The sequence below is a fragment of the Canis lupus genome, chromosome 8 (genome assembly GCF_048164855.1).
Source record: "Canis lupus baileyi chromosome 8, mCanLup2.hap1, whole genome shotgun sequence".
In the NCBI taxonomy this organism is placed as follows: domain Eukaryota; kingdom Metazoa; phylum Chordata; class Mammalia; order Carnivora; family Canidae; genus Canis; species Canis lupus.
In genome coordinates this window covers 16,989,025-17,008,977 of record NC_132845.1, presented here as the reverse complement: position 1 = coordinate 17,008,977, position 19,953 = coordinate 16,989,025, and the positions used below count along the sequence as shown (strand labels likewise).

The following is a 19,953-nucleotide window of genomic DNA, read 5'->3' as shown; positions in this document are numbered from 1 at the left end:
TCACACAATCTGACCACATCTCTCTTTGGGAATTTTGGTCCATTTACATTAAATGTAATTACTGATGTCTATAGCTATAGCTATAATCTTACTATTTGTTTTCTATTTGTTCCTTCTGCTTTATAAGTGATTTTCTCTATTTTTCCTTCTTTTAAATTATTTTTTACCATCCCATTTTCTATTAGTTCATTAGTATTTTATCATTATCTTTAATGATTTCTCTAGAGATTAAAGTATGCATCCTTGTTTTATTACAATCTGTGTTTTACCCTTTCTCAAATAATGCTGATATTACATTTTCACTCCCTTTGTTCTTTCTACCACTTATATATTATTTTCTATGCATTTTAAATCTCCAAATATTTTATACTACATAAGACATTTGGTTATTATTTTTATAGTAAATATAGTAAATATTAATTTTCATTCACCTACACTGGTCAATGATTTCTTACTTTCTTTTCCTTTTTCCTTTTCCTTTTCCTTTCCTTTTTTTTTTTTTTTGTTCTGAGACTGTATTAGCAAAGAAACCATTTATAAAACAGATCAGAGTTTTAGCTGAGCAATTCACCACATGTGGGCTGAGGCAAGGTGACCAAGAAGGAGGTCTGAAAAACTGAATTTTATGCTGGGCTTACCCCTGGTTGACTAGGGAATATTTGGACAAGTTTCCCAACTTGTCTACAACCATATTTCCTTATTCTTAAAATAAGGGGTTGGGATTATAGCAAGTTGATTCCAATTTTAGTTTTTTGTGATACTAAGACATTTTTCTTTGCCAGGCCTACATTAATAGACTGTGCTGTTAGATCATAATATCCATTGTTATTTTTAATTATTTATTTTTATTTAATTAAATTATAAATTTTAGTATATTAAATTAAATAATAGCTTTAATTTTATTAAATTATTTTAATGCAATTAGGGCCACAAGTAGAGCTAACAGGAATGTTTTTGTTATTGCTATTCAAATCTAGAAGTTGAACAAACTAAAATATTTCCATTTTTCTCCAAGCTATTGTATGAAAATTATGTCAGTTACAGTTAACATTTTTTAAGTACTATTAAAAATTTTGGTTGCTTTCCTGATTACATATTATTTAACTGATTAGCTGTGAGGCTTCTTTTCAATACTAAACACACATCCACACACACACACACAGATATAAAGGCAAATTTTCTTCTATGGTATGTTATTTTATGTTTCCAATTATCTCAATGGATATAATGAAATTTTTTAAAATTTATTTTAATTCACTTTAATTTAAAAAATAAACATGCCACATACCATTTTGGGTACTGGATGGAGGAATAAGAGAAAAATAATTAGTATTAGGTTCAGAAAATCCCTAAGAAGTTGGAAATAAAATTTAAAGAGCAAACTAAAGGTCTTGTTTCTTGTTACATAATAGGAATTCAGTAAATATTGAATAAATGAGTGAATGTCAAATGTGAAAACAAGGGAAGTGAATTTTACGGAATCATATGAACAGGAATATAATTGAGAGTGAATGACACTGCACCTTGGAAATATCTGGGAAAATCAAACTTACTTGATTCATAGATTTAAACTAAAAGGAGAATTTAGGAATGTGCCAGCTAAGTTGCCATCACAAGTCAATGGTAGAGTATTAGTACCTGCCAGTATTAGTCCACTGTAGGCATGTAGAAATTAATACTTATCTAGGAAAGTCCAAGGCAAGGAATGTTCACATTGCTTTCAATATTGCCCCTTATTATTTCCTCTTCTCTTAGAAAATTCATACTAAAATCTATTCATAATGTTGGACCTGTTAAAATTAGGCATTATCACTTACAAAGCAAAAAGCAGTCTATAATCTATGCTTATGTCCACAATCCAGAAACTAACTTACCACACAGCAATTAGAAATTATCAGGCAGGAAGAAAAGCTTTTGCTTTCTAACAAGTTCTCCAAATCAACTTGCTTGTATTTTTCCCTTGGAGATATATTCCAAATACCCATTCCTTTTCCAAGTTCTTCTAATGGCCTGCCCTATCAGAAAGTTGTACCTTTCTTACAATTTACCATGGAAGGATGAGGAAAAAGGTGTCATCGATTTCAGCAATTGAGAGTGGACATTAGGAACAGAAGGGACAAGACTTGTCCTCACAGAGAAAGTCCAAGGTCCTTCTGGGTGGATCTTCAGCATCTCCACAGCCTTCTAAACAGGACTTTGTAGGGGTATGTGAGTGGCTCAGTTGGTTAACCATCCGACTCTTGATCTCAGCTCAGGTCTTGATCTTAGGCTCATGAGTTCCATGCTAGGCATGGAGCCAATAAATAAATAAATAAATAAATAAATAAATAAATAAATAAGACTATATTTCCTTTTTACTCACAATATAGAAGCAATACGTGTTCATGGTATAAAATTTGGAAAAATAGATTAGATGAATAAAGAAGAAAAACAAGAAGTATCAGTCATTTCACCACATAGATTAATATCTCTTTTCTCTGTGGTGCATTTTCTTTATCCTAAATCAAGACAGTATTATATGTATGGTTCTATACTCTGGTTTTTTTTCTTGTATTTTATTTTATACATGTGCTAAAATGTATTTATTCATTTCCCTATTGATGAATATTTAGGCCATTTCTACCTTTTAATATTTTAAATAATTTTAGATGTGCATCAGCGTCCACAAATCTTTATGTTCATAGCTAATTATTTTCTTATGATGAATTACTAGCCATGAAATTAGGTGTACCTTTGGCATAACATTTTATAGCTCTAGATAAAGTTTCCAAATTACCAAGAAGGCAATTTTTCTGTACTTCATGCAGTGAAGTATAAGAATAGCCATTTGTCAGCAACCTCAACAAACTGGATATTACAGCTTTCTTTGCTCTTTGCCAATTTTTAGGAGAATAAGTGTATCTGTTAGTTTCAAAAGCACTCTTTTCACAACTTTTTTTTCCACAAGTCTAGCTGTATTGCGGATTGAGAAAGGATTGAAGCAGAGACTGAACCCGGTGAAATGCAGGTATTTGCCCCACCCAGGGCACATTCAGTTTCCTCATTTTCTCAACTGAATGGCTGTCTGTATGTGGCTCGCTTGCTTGCCTGTGTGGTAGCATTGCTTATTCTCTGCAGAGTTGGCCCACCAACTCCCTACAGTCTATGGCACCAAGAGGTTCTATTTGTGTAGACAAGATTGAGCTATTGGCTATCTTTGGAACTAAATGTCTATGAACCCTCTCTGAAAGGGAGGGGTTGTGCTGCACTTCCCGTAGGACACCAAGTGTGCTGGAGACTCGGGAACATAGAATCCAAGTTTACTGTGTAGATGTGTATTGTCACACTGTGTGATGAGGATGGACTTGATGCCAAGAGCATCATGATATGTATTCATCAAACGGTATAAACTATTTTCAAAAAGTATCAGCATAAGTCAAGACCCTCTTAGATAATCCACAACCTGAAGGCTTTTTAGAGAACAAATATATTGTGGGCAAGCACTTGACTCTCTTGCAGAGATTAATAATTTAATCATAAACTGATTTTTATGCACCCTGATGATTTTTTTGTTTTGTTTCCTGAGCTAAGTGTTCTTAAGAAATTCTGCAGTGGTAAATGAAATCACATTATAACTGCTGAGAAACTCCTGCTAGCTTATTTAACATTCAAACAATGTTTATTGACCGCAGGCAGGCGGAGTGTATGGTGAGGAATGTAGTCTCTGCAGTCAGACCAGACTGCCCTGGCTCCAATCCACCTTCTCCACTTAATAGCTGTGACCTTGGGCAATTTAGTTCACCTCTCCATGCCTCAGTTTCCTCTGTAAAATGGGGATAATCTGGATCCTGCTTCAGGAGGCGCTACAAGGATTAAATATGATAACATAGGCTTATAACAATGCCTAAAACATAGTAAGTGCTCTATAGATGGTATTGATTAATGTGATGCATCTAGAGACCAAACATTCTGCTCAACATAATAATATGTAAAGATACAAATTAGACACAGTGACTAATCTCAACTAATTTACAACATAGCAGGAAAGATAAAACATGTATGCAAAGCCTCCTCATTTTTCAAGGCTCAGATTAAATGCATCAAAATCTTCATTAATTCTCTCTCGTTCACTGTAATCTTCCCCACTGCAGCTTAAACGGACTTCTCCTTATCACGTTCTACCGAGTTTTGTAATCAATTATGTACATGTCTATTCCTTCTTACCAGATTTTGATCTCCTTGAAGCAGATTTATTTCATCCTACTTCTCCATGCCTGGTCCATTGGCTGACACATAGTAAGTGCTCAATAAATGTTTGATGAATGAATGAGTGACTACCAATACAGGGCCGTATATGGTAATTGCCACCAAAAGGTGCCAGCATCACCATCAAGAGTATAGACATTCACCTTCAACTCTGCTATGAAAGCTGGAGAGGTCCAGCTGCTGACTGGCATTATTAGGACAAGTTTTAGGAAAAACATGGCACCAGAGGAGGCTTTTAAGTGACCGAATAGGTCACTCAGTCTCACCGAGCCACAGCTTCTTTAATCAGCCTTTTCCAACCTGTGGCTTAATCAGCCTTTTCCAACCTTCTTTCCTCACGGTGAAATTCAGGAAATACATATTTCTTTACTGAATAAATGCCTTCTCAAATTTACAGGAATAGTCCAAGCACTGATTTGGAAGACATAATTCACCCCAGTGTTCGTGTCCTAGGAAATGGAGAGGTATATGACAGAGATACACATCATGTGTCCAAAGATAACTTCATAATGGTTTCTGGGTTGTTAAAATCGGAGGAAACCATTGCCTTTTAGAGGAAAGTTACAGTAAATGTCACCATATGAATAAACACTGGAGTGACATGCTTAAGCCTGGTTTTACTTGTTATGATTATGTTGCCTGACTCTTACCACCAGAAGTGCTTCCCTCATATTTTCCTTCACATTAACATTTACGATGAAGGGACAGCATCCCCCTTTGCTCCCATTGGCCAAAACGAGCCCCTTTACGCCCGGCAATATTTCAACAGTCACAGACCAGTGAGAGACCAGCATAAACCCAGGTTGCTGTGGCCCTCGGCATGCTTCACCAGCTCTCCCCCAGCCAACACAACTGCCGTTTGAGATCCATCTGTTGCAATTCATGGACCTAAATTCTGACCTAGCAGGTAGTTGTTGAGCTCGAAGTGAGCAGAAAGGACCAGAGCTTCTAAAGGGAAACATTCTTCAAGCGCTGCTACGTGTTCCCTAAGACATGAAACACCTAAGACAGCACCACGAGGCATATTTTTCAGTGCAGAAGCAGCAGAAAACAGAACATGACTCCCCACCCCTTCTTTATATTCCAATGAGATTTGCTAGTTTAACCAGGGCTGCAGTACAAAAGCACTTGTGGTTCATGTTATATTAATAGTGTGGCCTGATTATCAAAAACCATTACTCTTGGTTATCTTGCAGCGGCTGTACGGAGCTGCTATAAGTCAGAGTGACTGCCCACACAGCGTTTGCTTCGTGCTTATGATAACAGTATTCTTAATGCAAAAGTGCATTTGTAAAATTATTGCCTTTTAAAGATCAGATGTGTTATAAATGAGATGGGATCACGCAATCTCTTCTCCCTGTATAAAAAAATTAAATACATAAATTAAATGTCAGTATCCTCCACTGTCGTGGCTTCACGTGGGTCACTTTACTTGTGGTCAAACTCGGAGGTATGGCTTTCAAAGCAGATGCGGAGTTAGCCGAATCCTGGCCAGGGGCACAGGCTGTTGCTTTTCTTCTCCTTTTCTTTGATGTCATCTTCTGTAGTTCTGATTGCCGCCTGGTGGATCCAACCTTTTTTTTTTTTTTTTTTTTAAATGCTGGTTGAGGGGTGCTTTGTTTAGGTTAGTTTTATTTTTTAAAAGCAGTAATGATAATGGATCGGAAGCCCTACCATTTCCCTACAGATTGAAATCATTGTTTCGGGTTCTATGCAGAACTCCATGTGGCTGGAGTGGCTGCATTCACAGCTCCTTTATGCTAATGCCACTGTGGTTGACTTTTTAATTTCGCCCTCCCTGACTGTGACACTTTCTCAGGCTTGGGTTTTGTGTGGAAGAGGAGACAAAGCCAGGAAGGAAAGCAACTCTAATAAAGTAAAAGAACTCCGTTTTAATGCTCACTAATCTCCTCCTCTAGGTTAGACGTTTCATTATACGCGTTACACCAACCGGGAGTAAGAGAGATACGGCTGCACTGGGGAAAACGCAAGGGACACTCTGAACCGTGCATCTTCCCAAAGCTCCCCGGTTCCTTGATAAACAAACAGAGAAGGGGTAAATGCACAGGACTCTCTCGCCCCTTGTGCTTTCCCTCTTGGAAGAGCATTCTCGAATCCTTGATTGTTATAGACAGTTAAGCTTTTTCAGCCCTAATTCATTAAAAAAATATATTCATGACAAGTTGTTTGAAATGTGCTCCCTTAAGCTTTTTCTGTCTTTTAGAAACTGTTTCATATCGCTATCTAAGAAGAAAAGCCAGCCAAGATTTACATTTTAATTTAGTTAACCAAATAGTTCAGACTGTGTTCTCCAAAGACAAAGACTGGTCTGTAAGTGGGCCGGATTTTCCTGTATTTTATTGCTGTAATTTGCATGAGAAACACCAGATCCTGTATAATTGTTGCTTTGTTGTTGTGATCCGAGTAGCTGTTTCCAATGTCAATAATTATAACTTGAAATGAAATTTAGTAGCAGTTAGGGGGTGGGGAGTGGAGGCGACTGCCAGCCAGTCAGAATTTCACATCAAACTAACCACAGTCTAGCCTTCTAATGTGATGCGTGCAGCAACCAGGCTTCCAACAAAACTCCATACAAAGTAAACAGAATGAGCAAGTCACTTGAGCCTCGCCACACTATACATCTTGTGATGCCATTTTGTTTGGGATCTAATGAAGAACTAGCATGTTTTATATATGATGGCTGCTAATTGCTTCATTACCCATGCAAATCATAAAGGCAAACTGTGTCTTATCATAAAATCGGTAACTAGGCCATTTAAAAGCGAAGCTCAGGAAAGCATTATTATGTCCATGCTTCTTTTGCTCCTGCGTTCATTCCCTCTCTTCTCTCTCTCTCTCTCTGTCTCTCTCTCTCTCCACCACTCCCCCCCCCTCTTTTTATGACTTTGTATTAAGTTGGAACATTTTCTCGGTGGTCATTTGTTCCTTTAGATTAGTCTTCAGTTAAGATAAGCATGTAATGGATGAAGCGAGGGGCCGCGCGGAGATTGTTGCTGCTGCTGCTGCTGCTGCTGCTGCTCGGGCTCTGGGCCCCGAGGTGGCCGCGGACCCACCCACCGCTGGGGCTCCCAACTTAGCTGCCAGGAAAGGGGGGCTGCCGCCCCGGGATCGGGGCCTGGCCCTGCAGCCGCAGGCCTGCGTCGGCCTCTGTCAACAGGGGACAGGCCACTGCTGGGCCTCGCCGCTGTTCCCCGGCTTATTAAAGGTAACACGAAACCATTGGAGAGGAAAAAAGAAAATGAAAGGGTAGGCTGCATGGGGGACTGGGCACCTTCTAAGGCCCCCGGCTGAGCGGGGTGTAGTGATCGACAGTCACCTCTTCATTACTCAAATTTGGAACCTCCTGAGCTCCTTATTCCAGATAATTAACACCTTAGCCTTGATCAGGCTACTTCCCACATTTGCTTGATAATCAACCCATGGCTAATAGGCAGCATTTTGTTGTGTCCTTCACGTTGTCTTCCTGATCGGAGGGAAAAGAGAAGTCCTCCACCAAGGGATGCCAAAAAAAAAAAAAAAGAAAAACAAAACCAACCAACCAAACAAACAAACAAAAACCCAAATAAATAGGTAATAGCATGCAATTTCAGTCTTCCAGTGGGGTTTTCATCAGGGCAACCCAAACTGGAAGATGGCAGGTGCGTGGGCTGTAAGCCGGAGGGGTCGGTTGCCGTAAATATCATTCTAGACTAACTAGCAGAGGTAGTGTCAAGGTAACAAAGAAATTCTGCTCGTGTGCTAATTCCTCACCGCAGCTGTTGGGGTGTTAGATGGGGAGGCTGCACACACCTTTCCCAGGAATATGAAAGCAGACTGTCTCACCGCCTGTGTTTGTCCTCGTAGCCTCATTCTTGCTGCTAGCAGAGCATGTCCCAACTGTTGTCAATTTATCAATGTAACCTGCACTGGTGGGCACAGTGTGAGCAGCCATTAGGACAGGTGCTTCTATCCATCACAGCCAGTCACTTATTCCACCTTGTCAAGGAAACTAAATGGAGCTTTTGGAGAAATGTAAACAACTCTCTAATGGACAATCAAAGCGCCACTTTCTGAAGCAAACAAGAGGAAGAAATCTGACAAGACATTTTTAGGGACGGGATCATATTTAAGTGGTTTTGTTGCTTTTTTTTTTTTTAAGAAAAAAAAAGAACTTTTTAATGGCTGTGGTTTGAAAGCACTGGGGTGGCGTGGGCGCAGAGGAAGTAAACTGGAGAAGTAAAACGACCAAAGCGAAGTCCTTCTTGTGGCCAAAGATTGAGAAATTAGGCTTATGAAGTGGGGACGCACTGAGTGAAGGAACCATTGACTGTTCTGGGAGAAGAGTCACAAAGTTGATGAGAAACATCAGCTTAAAAAAAAAAAAAGAAATTTAAAAAAAGAAGAAGAAGAAGAAGAAATTAAAGGCTTCCAAGTAAAAACTGAAGGCTTGTAGTTGATCACTTGTTTTTATTCGTGTGTTTTTTAAGGTTCTAAATGTATATGAGAAGAGTAGAAAAACAGTCCTAAGTATCGATTCCCCAAGACCACCCTTTGTGGCAAAGCCCTAACTAAACAGATGGCTTTTCTACCGTGTCCCTGAACACAGAAAAATTGGCTTTGTCAACCAGGAGAGGAAGCAGGTTCCTCCCAAAAGGCTCGGACTCCAACCCCCTGCTCAGGATGACCTTTCTTCGCTGCTCAGCATCCCCCTGCTGTGATGGTGATGGGGAGGGGAGAGGCCACCTCCAACGTAGCCATTCAAACATGGGCAGTCAGGACTGTGCCTTGAGTGTCACCGCAAAGTGACGAGGTAGCCAGGGCAAACTGTGGAGCGCAGGTGTTGCTGGCGCGGCATGCCCAGGGCCTTCAGGCAGATGGATAGCACCACACCGAGCCAGCTGAAGCTTCCGGGTGGCCTTCCAGGGATGCTTCGTGGTTATCCATTCCGGAGGCAACAAAGCCTGGAGTAGCTGCCAATAAGTGCATCACGGGAGAGGAGAGGTGGCCAATCTCAGAGCCGTGCAAATGAAGAGAAAAGAGAGATGCTCTGGGAAGAGGTTACCTTCTGGGAAACAGGTAGCAGCTAGGGCCAAGAGGTCACTCCAACCTTGCCAGCTGACATGTCCGGAAATAAAAAGAAGCCTGAGTTGGGAGCATTCAAATTGACCCTGACACTCTCTGACAAGAGAATGCTTCCTGGTGGAAGTCAACTGTTTTGTTCGCATCAGTGTTTCTAATTTATGGTTACCCTGGGGTCTACAGGTCAGTATCCTGTTCACATGAGAAGAGCAGGATTTGGGTCTTATCAGCCATCTAGTGGGACTATGACCCCAATTCTCTAGCTGGGTCTTCCCACTGGTCGGCACCAAATAGGAGGGTGGTGGTTAACCAGTCACCCCACTGGAGAGAATGTGCATCTTTGTTTCTGTCAGGTGAGCCTTCTCCAAACTCATGCCATGCATTAGAATCTTCTGTGAAGCCCAGTATGGTAGCCACTAGCTCCATCTGGCTTTTTTGCACTTGAAATGTGGCTAGTACTATTGAGGAACCTAATATTTAACTTGTATTTCATCTTAATTAATTCAAATTTAAATTTAAATAGCCCCATGTGGCTAGTGGCTACCACTGAAAAAGACAACTCCTGACCCATTTCCTGAAAAAGATGGACTGCATGTGAATCTAATAAAGTTCTTCTGGAACTGTGCTGTCCAATACGGCTCTCCACATGAGCCATTTAAATTTAAATTAATTATAATTAGAAATAAGGAAAGATTTAGTCCCATAGTGACAGCAGCCACATTTCTGGTGTTCAATGGCCACACGTGGCCAAGGGCTACTGTATTAGCCAAGCGCAGACCTAGAATCTTTCCATCATCTTGGCAAGTCCTATCAGAGCTGTACTGGGCGTCACTACACTACCAATGTAGACAACAGACCAAAGAGCAACTAAACCACTGAAAACCCAAATCCCTTAACTCAATAAAATGCTTCCTATGTATTTACTTTTTTGCCAAATGTTAGGGCTATGATAGTAAACTGGACATGGATGGCCTGCCCGTATGAAACTTAGAGACCAGTGGAGGTTCAAAAAAGTAAATAATTGTATTGCTATAACAGGATTATGAGAGGGTGACTATTGAGAGCTCTGGTAATATATAAGAAGATCAGCTCACCTGACCTCAGAGTCCAGAAGGAAGCTATGCCAAAGCTGAGACCAGGGATAAGGAGGAATTAACCAGCTCTATTAGAGCCTGTGGCATCTTTCATAAAGGGTGAAATATCTAGAAAGGTAAGCCAAGCCTAGATCACACTGGGCACCTTGGAAGCCCAAAGTGTTGACTTTGACGCAAGAGAACTGGGGATCCATTGAAGGGTTTTTAGCAGGGAAATGAACCAGTCATGTGCCCACTCTTATAAATTCCCTGATGCCGCTTGAGAAAATGATCAGCCACAAGGGGCAAGAGTGAGGACCACTGAGAAGGATGTTATAGTAACTCAGGCAAGACATGATGAGAGCCTAGAGTACATAGTAGAGTGAGAGAAAAGTAGATGAATTTAAGAAGTATTTGGAAATTAGCACACTTACTCCTTCATTGGCCCACAAAGTCTGCTCGCCTACCCAGGTTACAATTACTTATTCAGATTTGGCGACCTGAAATGAAAATCACAAAAAGTGGAAGCCTCCATGTTGCTCATTCTCTTAATGTTTTCCCATAGTGTAACATGATATTTATCTGCATCAGTGGTATATACGGGAATTAAAGTCCTCTTAAGGCCAGAGGCCAAGCTTATTTCAGTTTGTTCAACACTCAGTGTAGCATCACCAACAGATTGGTTAGAACTTTCTAGTACCTTGAAAAAGTAGTTCAAATATTCTTAAGATAAATGACTATGGCATTGTCTGTTTCAAGATGTATTTCTTTTTAAAATAGCACTTTAACTTTAATTTTCCAATAGAAGTTGACACTTTGGATCACCCTAGTGGGGATGATTTCTCGATTTCAGAATTTTCAATGGCTTGCCTATTGATTTGGCACATATATTATTAGCAAAATAAATTTTGCTTGTATAGTTTAGACACTAATTGATTATTAATTATTTGATCACTAATTGATTGCTAATTAATTGGTCATTGGCTAATCATTAATTAATTGGTGATTTCCTGGCCACAGCTTTACCACTTTCAACAGGATACTAGTTTACTTCATTTCGATGGAGTGACTTTATTATCCCCAAATGCAAAGTAAGAGAGAGCAGACAGGTAGGTTCCAGGCTCGTCTGGATAGAATCAAGTACAACAGGAAGATACTCCTGAACTACCTCACGGCTTCCTTGGATTTTTGAATTCTGAGTCTAGTCATGGCAGCGGTGAGTTTTGAACCAGGAAACCTGGGTGTTTACTCCCACCTGCAGCCTATCAGCAGATTGGGTTCCCAGAGTAGCCCAGCAGTATCAAATCATTTGAGACCTAGAATACTTAACTGTATTATTATTATTAATTATTATTATTATTATTATCTTTATTATTATTGTTGCCATTTGAACCTTAAAATTACATCCTGTATCTTCACATTCATGGCTTAAACATTCAGGATTTTCCTTCTTTGTGAGTGACCCTGAACAAACTTAGTCACAATGACACCCCTTTTGTGTGTGATCTCCTAAACAGAGCAGTTAAGTCACTTGCCCCAGGGTCCTCAGTTAGTAAATTTGCAAACCTAACCTGCTCTAACTCCAAAGTGAGTATATTTGACAGCATTATCCTGCCTCCCAACAACACAGTGTTTTAAATATTACCGAGGCATGAAATTCGCTGGCCTGGTCTTTGCTGCTGAGGTAGAAACTGAATCATTTAGCTGGTGGAGGCCCCGGCTGACCAGCCAGGGGCTTCTCCTCTGGAGGCTCTATTGCTCCGCACTCCGTGCGATGAACAAATAAACAAAACTGCTTGGTGTGAAGCACTGCAGCAAAGTCAACTAATTGTTTGAGCCTGGGGATAAAACTGGAAAGAAAGTCATGATTTTTAAGCATTTGAGGATTGACAGAGGCCTCAATCAATGATAATCTTATGGTGATCAGGGGCAAGAGGGAGCAGAGAAAAGACAGAGAGCCTGGCCCCGCAGTCTGGGAACAGCTCTAGGATAGACGTTGTCCTGGCAGTTCACAGTCTGGGTAATCGCTGCCGTGTTTGGGTGGAGCGCTGTGATCTGTGTCTCACGTCGTGTGCCGGGATCATATGGGTTCTCCGTCATTTCAGGGATGCTACATGACTACTGCCGAGGATACGTATGTATATTTTCATGTAACAGGTGTCCCTCGGGATGGGAAAACTTCTTGTAAAACTAAATTCCCTAACTCACATATTTCTATATTGCATTACAGTAAAAGGAAGAAGATCAACTCTAGGAGTGGCTCTTCTAGGCGCCGATCATTACAATCCTGATGGGAAAACTACCTGGTAAAGGTGTGGAAGTCAGACTGCACATCAAAAAGCATGCGTCGTTTTTTAGTGAATAAAAGCAGAAAACCACCATAGACATTCTCTTCCTCCTGAGACATTTTCCCAGGTTCTGTTTTAACTACTCAGGTCCCAAATCAGCCTTCACTGTTGAGGACACTGTTGTTCTGTTTAACTAGGAGAGAGAGAGAGAATGTAGAAGGCTACAGTGCTTTAAAGACAATTTCTGAAATGATTTTCCCTCCTCCTGACCCAACTCTCTACTTCCCTTGTTGAAAGAAACTGCACTGGACATGAGATTCTTAGTTTGCCAGCTTATGTGTACTGTTGCTCTGTTTTGTTTTGTTTTGAACTGTGGGCCATAAAATTAGGTAATGGTACATTTGCTTTCCTTGGTCTTCTTTTCCTTGTTTTTTGATTCTAGCAACATCTGCAACAGGGCCCTCCATTTACTCAGAGCCCGTTTATTTTCTCATTGAATAAATAAATCCCAAGCACCTACTGTAAGGCAAGCTTTGCTTTCAATTCAGGGGAGACACATCCAAAAAAGAGAAAATGAAATCCTGCTTTTGTGGAGCTTACACTCTGTATATACCAGTGGTTCTTCACAGGAGCAGGCTTTGCCCTCTCCTTCCTCCCCCCACCACTCCCCGGTGACATTGGGCAAAGTCTGAGGACATTTGGGACATCTTTGTTATGATAGAGGGAGAGGTGCTACCAGCACTTGGTGAATAGAAGCCAGGGGTAATGTTGAATATTTTGTGCTGCACAAAGAGTTATTAGGTCCAAAACGTCAATATTGCCAAGGTTGGAAAATCCTAATCTATACGTCTAATGTGCTAGGAATGGGATGTCAGATGGGTGTGTTTACATAACACAGGGATTCCCATTATTAAATATGCAACTAACTGTTCTGGACTTTGGGATGAGAGATGGTAGGGGCTCTGAAGTGGATGATTTAGAACCACAGCCCAAATGTGTCAGTCAGGCTGCTTCAGCGGCAAGCAACAAGACACATCCAACTCAAATTAGCTCCAAAAAAAAAAAAAAAAAAAATTGTATTTACTTGCAAAGCTGGAAAGATGCTGCATAGCTTCCAGAAGTGAAGGGGGGACCACGTCAGCAAAAGCCACAGTGGCCAAAAACAGGGATTCTCTGCCTACAGGACTCTTCCATGCTCCTTTTGCTTCCCTCTTGTTGCTTCTTCTCTGATTGTTCACTGGTGCCTCTTGTGCTACAGCTATTGCAGAAAGGATTCCTTTAGTGGAGACTAAGATCTGGAAGCCCCGGCCTAGAAACCCTAAATGAAAAAATGACTTTTTAGGCATGGCATCCCAAACAATTTGCTTGGCCTTGTTCTGGTCATGCGCCTATTCCAGGGACCAGTCCCTGTGACTGGAGGATGAGGTGCTCTGATGGGTCATGTCATTCTTTAAGGCTCGGCAGTAGAGAGTTGGGGAGGGAACCTGGAGTATTAGGATCACAATTCATTACACCACAATGAATGAGCACAAGGTAGCTCTGCAAAGGGAAAACTGAGGGTAGAGAAAAAAAAATATGTCTACCTAAGCACACTACAACAGAGGATGTAAAGCTGTAGCCATGCTTTTAGGTAGTAATTTCAAACCATTTCAGCACTGAGAGCCTTTATATTTACTCTCTTCTCTTCCATGACCTTTTGCCATCGAAAGTATTTGAGACGATATCGGTATATTTATTATATTACAATGGAGTCTTTCTTTTAAAGTATATTTTGAGCATTACACAGAAACTTTTGAGATAACAAGAGACACCTGGGTTACCAACAGTGAAATCTCCCCACTGATCAACACATATTAATTGGACACCTTCTACGTGGAAACCTTTGTCCTGGACACAAGAGAGAACACGGCAAAGAAGAAAACACAGCACCTGCCTTGGAGCTTGTATTCCAATCGGGACATAAGGAGATATAAGGCAGAGGCACCTGAGAGTTTTCATAATGATATTAGGTGGCCTGAATCCTAGCATCTTGCCTCAAAAGGCAAGCATCACCTGAGTTTTATTTATTAGGCCAGAGAGAAAGCAGCCCCTGCCTTAGAATCTTCTCCTGGTTTTTACTTGTCTCTGCTTGACTTGATGTGTTTCCTGCCGAGTCTCTCACACCTGCCAGAAACCCTAGGGTCTGGTGGATCTCTCTACTCTGGTCCCTTCTGATGAATAATAACAACCAAGAGCCACGTGTTATTGGGGCGCTGTGAGATATTTGCAACCGCATCACACTAACTCTTTTGAACTATATTGTGAGGTCGGTGTTTATGCCCATTTGGCAGAGTTGGGAGAAGGTGCTCATCTATTCTGGGTTTCTGCCCCCAGGCTCAGGACAATTCCTGGGAAGTGACTTCTATATACCTTGCAGTAGTCAAGGGAGGTGGTGATGCTGTTCATACCATGGTCCCCAATCTTGGCAGTGGAAAGAATTGGAGAAGAGCCTACTTGTGTCAGGTACTGTTCTAGACTCTTCCACACACTCTCATCTAATCCTCCCAAGGCCCCAGGAGGGAATCATCTTATATCTTCCTACTTGGTGTGAAAACTATTATTCAAAATGACTAACTAATGGGAGCTAGGTTACAGTCATCAGTGAAGCCACTGAGATTCGAACACAGATTTACTTCTGTGCTCCCACAGCCTACATTCTTTCAATTTCATCTTGCCCCCATCACCGTCCTCATCCCCATGCATCCCTCAGAAAATTCTGAGCTATTCAAAATAAGACATTATAAAAGAGAGTCTTCTCCACTGGACTGGCCTGTGCTGGCACAATGAATTTCTTCTTCTAAGTAAACAGAGAAAGCTATTCGGGCAACGAAGATTGCATCCATCTTGACAGTGCTAGGACTTCCCACTTTTGTAAACCTAATAATTAACTTATGTCAAGCTTCCTAAAAGTGTTCACAGGGTCCTGACACTCTCCACATGTACAGCAACATTATTACTTTTTAAATACGAGACAGTGGTTTCCTCCAACAGAAAATGCATTTGCCCTCATCGTCTAAGGCATTCAGCCACTAAAATCATCACCAAGGAAAAGTGGAGGATGCAGATGGAAAGGTATGGCTTGCAGATCTCTTATTTTTGAGATAAAGGATGACTTCCAAAAAATGACATGAGTAAAGAGCTTGTATAATCTCCATTCGCAGTGATTTTTCTTTGATTGATGTGCCATTAATACTTTAATTGGCAACAGGTGCAGCTGATTGTTGGTTCCTATGCCGAGAAATCTGAAATTGAACATAAGGTTCTGATAAATTAATAAACTCCTCTGCTCCAAACAGTTGTTGCTGTGAACTAACTTTCCATGGAGCGCTGCTCCATCAAGCACACTGAATTCTTTATGTTAAAAAGCAAAGTGTTACTTAATGATAAATTAAAATTACACAAAGAGCCACAGAAAAAAACACAATAACATCCCCCTCCCAGGGAAAAGGGAAATTGCTGGAAGGAGCAGAAGAATGTGATTTATGAAATAAATTGGTTCCCTTTTGTAGACCAAAGTGTTTTGTCTCTAGATTCCATATCACATTATTAAAATAATTTTGTGTTATTTAATATAAATGGGGGAAGGGAGAATAAGAGATTTTTGCATAAGGTCCTTTTTCTCCCTGAGGTAAACATTAATATTGAGTAGAAACCTAGGGGAAAAAAATCCTGAAGGTTCTATAAAAGATCTTAAAGTTACGTTTTGTTTTATTTATTAACCCTATATGTGTTGAGGGCATTTATAAGCATTTTGCTGCAAAATTTTGTCTCTGATGAAGACAGAGCTGTAGGCCTTAATTTTCTGTCAGTGAGAAACAGACCATCTGTTCACAGCCCTGGTCATGATGGGCCATTGTCTCCATTCCCTGAGCTGAACATAGATGACTCAGGATACAGAGGTTGATGGCTATCAGAACTTTAGCCTCCCATTCACCCAAGAATCTCAAAAGAGGTGAGAAATCCTAAGAGAGTATCTAATGTAAGGGCAGGGGAATGGTAGCTTGAACAGGAGAGGGCCATGGATCTCAGAGGATAGACTAGATGGGGGAGAGATTTCTAGTTGTGCCCTTTTTGTTCCCCTAAACGGATCTTTTCTTTCTGTGGCTATTATGGGTCAAAAAGCCAGCTCAAGAAATCTACAGCCATCTTGGGGCACTGGAGCTAAATCAGGTGAGTAATGCCAGGTGAGGGTGGGAAGCCAATATCTTCAAGTACTGGTGAGGTGGCTGGCCCCATAAGCATTTCCATCCCTTCCCTCTTTCCTCCACTATGTAGGGTATGAGATTAAATTTGTGGAAGGAAAAAAACAGGAATGTGTTAAACCCAGAAAAGTCATGTCTAGAGGTTCTTGTGTTCCATCATGCCCATCTCAAAAAAGCAAACAAGGAAAGACACACACAAAACAAAACAAAACAAAAACACTTCCCCAGAAGAGCATAGGCAAGGATCTTAGACTTTCGCCCCTCCTCCCATACTGACAAGACTAAGCAAAAGAGAATAAGGGTGAACTCACAGGACAGAAAAATAAGACAACTGAAAAGCGTCAGTAAAATGAACAACAATTAGAATGGCCTACATGAAAGAGACTCAAATAAATGACACAGATGGAATAAGAATTTGAAATAAATATGATAAATATCTACAGAGAGAAAGAGAGAATGGGTGACTAATGCATCATAAAGTGGGAGCAAACATTTTTAAATCAGAATTACTGGATATAAAAAATATGATAGCTGAATCTAAAACCTGATTGGATTGGTTGAAGAGAAGAAAAGATACAGCCTTAATACATGTGGTCTTAGAAAGGATAAAATAAAATAAATCAAAGAAAGGGGCATTGAAGCAAAATTTTCAAAATGTGGACAATAGAAGTCCCAGTAGGAAAAAAAAAAAAAAGAGAGAGAGAGAGAGAAAGAACAAAAATGTAAAGGAGGAAATAAGAAGAAGTGATGACAGAGAATTTCTTAAAATTAAGGAAAGATTTGAAAGTCCAATAAAGTGAGAGTTAAGGGTATCAAAGACCACATCAAAATTCTGAAAGCTTACATAGGGCAAAACCAGGTACAGAGAAGAGGAAGTAAGAGAGTGCTAGAATTCTTGTCATGTCCAGAGGGAAGATATGGCTATTGATAAGCTTTTGATGTAGATGGAAGGAAACTGCAAATAGGGGTATGAATAAGCTAAGGATATTCATTCAGAGAATAAAGATAGAATGTATAATCTTCAGACTAACAAAATAAAATTTAATGTATCTAGTGGAAAATAGGGGGAAAAGACAAAAGGATAAATAATAAACAAAAACATTACATTAAAACTCAGAAATAAATCCTAATATAAAACACACTGAAAGGTTAAGAATAATTTATTGGAATATATTCTAGGCTAACATGAACCCAAAGAAATAAGGCTGACAATTTTAATATGAGACAAGAGAGAATTTAAATCATGAGAGAGAAAAAAAACAGTATTTGCAAGAAAGAAGTAATATCAAGAAGGTATAATTATTATAAATATATACCCACTTAACAATTTAGCCTGAAAATGTATACGGTATCAGCCACAACAGGGCTACAGAAAATAGGTAGCTAAATCAGCAATAGTACTTGGAGATATTTAACTCATCTCTTTCAAAAAATTGATAGATCAAGGTAGGAAGAAAAAAATTAAGCAGTGATGTGAAAGATGTGAATAATATCCTTAATAAGCTTGATGTATTATCAATATATATGCAAGCAGTTATTCTGAGATATAAACTCAGTGGAGATTAGTGTGAAGTGGTTTTACCATTTCCAAGAACTTCTTTCCACCTAATATTGTCAAATCTTCCTTTAGCATTCTTTAATGACAATTGGGACAAATGCCTAACTCTCTGGTCACTGTTGGTTATTAAAAGTTCAACCTAGTTAAGACTTCAGACTCAATTTCCATATAAATCTCTCTTCCTCTCCTCTTCTAATGCTGACAGAACATAGGGATGTGCAACAGGGAGAGGCCTGGTCTCCTCTGTACTATGTGTTTCTTCGCCCTGGGGAGAAGGGGGAAAAGTCCAGTTTGGTGATGATTCTGCCTTTTCCTTAACTCTTCTGGTATCTGAAATAAGAAATCTTTCCTAACTAGTCAGTTATTGGTGTTTGGGTGGTTCCCTGGTCTCTCTGGTTCAAACTGGTCATGTTGGCTCTTATTGCTTCAAGGAGTCAGGAGTCTACAACCCTGCTCCACCCAGAGAAGAGAGGAAGAGCTTCTCAACAGAAGCAGTGCTTCCTGCAAGACTGAATATCCAGGCACCAAATGAGGATGAAGTAGTAAGGGATTCACCTCAGGCAGAGAACTTAAGGAGGCACCCAAAAACTCAGTAATCAAAGTAAATAGTATTCTAATGTAACATTTTAAAAAATTAAGACACATGAAATCTATGATGAACCAAATCTCAAAATTTTCGACAAAGAGAGAACGAATATTGCTGATTCTTTCTGTTGCCTTTGGTTCAAATATGGCATTGGACACTTGGTTTTGACTGCCCATTTCCCTCCCCTCTCTCCTTTTACATGGCCAGGAAAAACGTTTGAATGGTAGCTGATGATTGCAGTGTCAGGTCTCTTTCCTCAGAGTAAGCCCTGAGGAAGATGTATGGCTTCTTGTAACAATGATGGGTCCTTTTACAAAGTAGGAAACTTACTACTTCATGGTTAATAGCAGATGGCCCTACCTCTTGACCCATTCAAGGGCATTACCAGAAGCCCAGCAAGAGTTTCAAAGAGAGAGAACTAAAGAGTACCTCCAACTAGTACAGGATACATATTATGGCCTAAGAATATATTATATTTTTTTAAAATTCCATATTCTAGATTCTAAAGCATCAACAAATTGTAATATTGCCAATATTCAGCTGTACCTGACCTACAAAAATGGCAAATTTTTAAAGATTTATTTATTTATTTATTTGAAAGAAAGAGAGGATGGGGAAGGAGCAAAGAGAAAAAGAGAGAGAGAATCCCAAGCAAGACTCCCTGCTGAGCATGGAGCCTTAAGCAGGGCTTGATCCCACAACCTTGAGATCATGACTCGAGCAGAAACCAAGGGTTGGGTGACTGAGCCACCCAAGTGCCCCAAAATGGCAGTTTTATTTGGCCTGAGCTAATATATCTCAAAAACTATCATCTGACCATAACACTATAATTAAATCTCAAAAACAAAAGAACCTGAAAAAATATTTCTGAAATTTTTAATGT

The 19,953-nt window shown here is 40.0% G+C and overlaps 1 long non-coding RNA gene across 1 annotated transcript in view; it reads left to right on the top strand.

The window, feature by feature from the left end:
• Positions 1 to 19,953, top strand: part of LOC140637896 (uncharacterized) — a 189,857-nt gene that overhangs the window by 127,750 nt on the left and 42,154 nt on the right. Inside the window, exon 3 of the long non-coding RNA XR_012034973.1 lies at positions 4,207 to 4,275. This is a non-coding gene — a long non-coding RNA (uncharacterized lncRNA). The remainder of the gene's footprint in view (positions 1 to 4,206; positions 4,276 to 19,953) is intronic.